The sequence below is a fragment of the Bombina bombina genome, chromosome 6 (assembly GCF_027579735.1).
Source record: "Bombina bombina isolate aBomBom1 chromosome 6, aBomBom1.pri, whole genome shotgun sequence".
Taxonomy (NCBI): Eukaryota; Metazoa; Chordata; class Amphibia; order Anura; family Bombinatoridae; genus Bombina; species Bombina bombina.
In genome coordinates, this window is record NC_069504.1 from 353,202,376 (window position 1) to 353,204,799 (window position 2,424).

Consider the following 2,424-nt stretch of genomic DNA (forward strand, 5'->3'; position numbering starts at 1 on the left):
ACCACAGGATAAAAAATCTAAGGGTAAAAACAGGGCTAATAATCGTTTTCGTTCCTTTCGTTTCAACAAAGAACAAAAGCCTGATCCTTCATCCTCAGGAGCAGTTTCAGTTTGGAAACCATCTCCAGTCTGGAATAAATCCAACCCTGCTAGAAAGGCAAAGCCTGCTTCTAAGTCCACATGAAGGTGCGGCCCTCATTCCAGCTCAGCTGGTAGGGGGCAGGTTACGTTTTTTCAAAGAAATTTGGTTCAATTCTGTTCACAATCTTTGGATTCAGAATATTGTTTCAGAAGGGTACAGAATTGGTTTCAAGATGAGACCTCCTGCAAAGAGATTTTTTCTTTCCTGTGTCCCAGTAAATCCAGTGAAAGCTCAAGCATTTCTGAATTGTGTTTCAGATCTAGAGTTGGCTGGAGTAATTATGCCAGTTCCAGTTCCGGAACAGGGGATGGGGTTTTATTCAAATCTCTTCATTGTACCAAAGAAGGAGAATTCCTTCAGACCAGTTCTGGATCTAAAAATATTGAATCGTTATGTAAGGATACCTACGTTCAAAATGGTAACTGTAAGGACTATCTTGCCTTTTGTTCAGCAAGAGCATTATATGTCCACGTTAGATTTACAGGATGCATATCTGCATATTCCGATTCATCCAGATCATTATCAGTTCCTGAGATTCTCTTTTCTGGACAAGCATTACCAGTTTGTGGCTCTGCCGTTTGGCCTAGCTACAGCTCCAAGAATTTTTACAAAGGTTCTCGGTGCCCTTCTGTCTGTAATCAGAGAACAGGGTATTGTGGTATTTCCTTATTTGGACGATATCTTGGTACTTGCTCAGTCTTTACATATAGCAGAATCTCATACGAATCGACTTGTGTTGTTTCTTCAAGATCATGGTTGGAGGATCAATTTACCAAAAAGTTCATTGATTCCTCAGACAAGGGTGACCTTTCTGGGTTTCCAGATAGATTCAGTGTCCATGACTCTGTCTTTAACAGACAAGAGACGTCTAAAATTGATTTCAGCTTGTCGAAACCTTCAGTCACAATCATTCCCTTCGGTAGCCTTATGCATGGAAATTCTAGGTCTTATGACTGCTGCATCGGACGCGATCCCCTTTGCTCGTTTTTACATGCGACCTCTACAGCTCTGTATGCTGAATCAATGGTGCAAGGATTACACAAAGATATCTCAAATAATATCTTTAAAACCGATTGTACGACACTCTCTAACGTGGTGGACAGATCACCATCGTTTAATTCAGGGGGCTTCTTTTGTGCTTCCGACCTGGACTGTAATTTCAACAGATGCAAGTCTCACGGGTTGGGGAGCTGTGTGGGGATCTCTGACGGCACAAGGAGTTTGGGAATCTCAGGAGGTGAGATTACCGATCAATATTTTGGAACTCCGTGCAATTTTCAGAGCTCTTCAGTCTTGGCCTCTTCTGAAGAGAGAATCGTTCATTTGTTTTCAGACAGACAATGTCACAACTGTGGCATACATCAATCATCAAGGAGGGACTCACAGTCCTCTGGCTATGAAAGAAGTATCTCGAATTCTGGTTTGGGCGGAATCCAGCTCCTGTCTAATCTCTGCGGTTCATATCCCAGGTATAGACAATTGGGAAGCGGATTATCTCAGTCGCCAAACGTTGCATCCGGGCGAATGGTCTCTTCACCCAGAGGTATTTCTTCAGATTGTTCAAATGTGGGAACTTCCAGAAATAGATCTGATGGCGTCTCATCTAAACAAGAAACTTCCCAGGTATCTGTCCTGATCCCGGGATCCTCAGGTGGAGGCAGTGGATGCATTATCACTTCCTTGGAAGTATCATCCTGCCTATATCTTTCCGCCTCTAGTTCTTCTTCCAAGAGTAATCTCCAAGATTCTGAAGGAATGCTCGTTTGTTCTGCTGGTAGCTCCGGCATGGCCTCACAGGTTTTGGTATGCGGATCTGGTCCGGATGGCCTCTTGCCAACCGTGGACTCTTCCGTTAAGACCAGACCTTCTGTCGCAAGGTCCTTTTTTCCATCAGGATCTGAAATCCTTAAATTTAAAGGTATGGAGATTGAACGCTTGATTCTTGGTCAAAGAGGTTTCTCTGACTCTGTGATTAATACTATGTTACAGGCGCGTAAATCTGTATCTAGAGAGATATATTATAGAGTCTGGAAGACTTATATTTCTTGGTGTCTTTCTCATCATTTTTCTTGGCATTCTTTTAGAATACCGAGAATTTTACAGTTTCTTCAGGATGGTTTAGATAAGGGTTTGTCCGCAAGTTCCTTGAAAGGTCAAATCTCTGCTCTTTCTGTTCTTTTTCACAGAAAGATTGCTATTCTTCCTGATATTCATTGTTTTGTACAAGCTTTGGTTCGTATAAAACCTGTCATTAAGTCAATTTCTCCTCCTTGGAGTTTGAA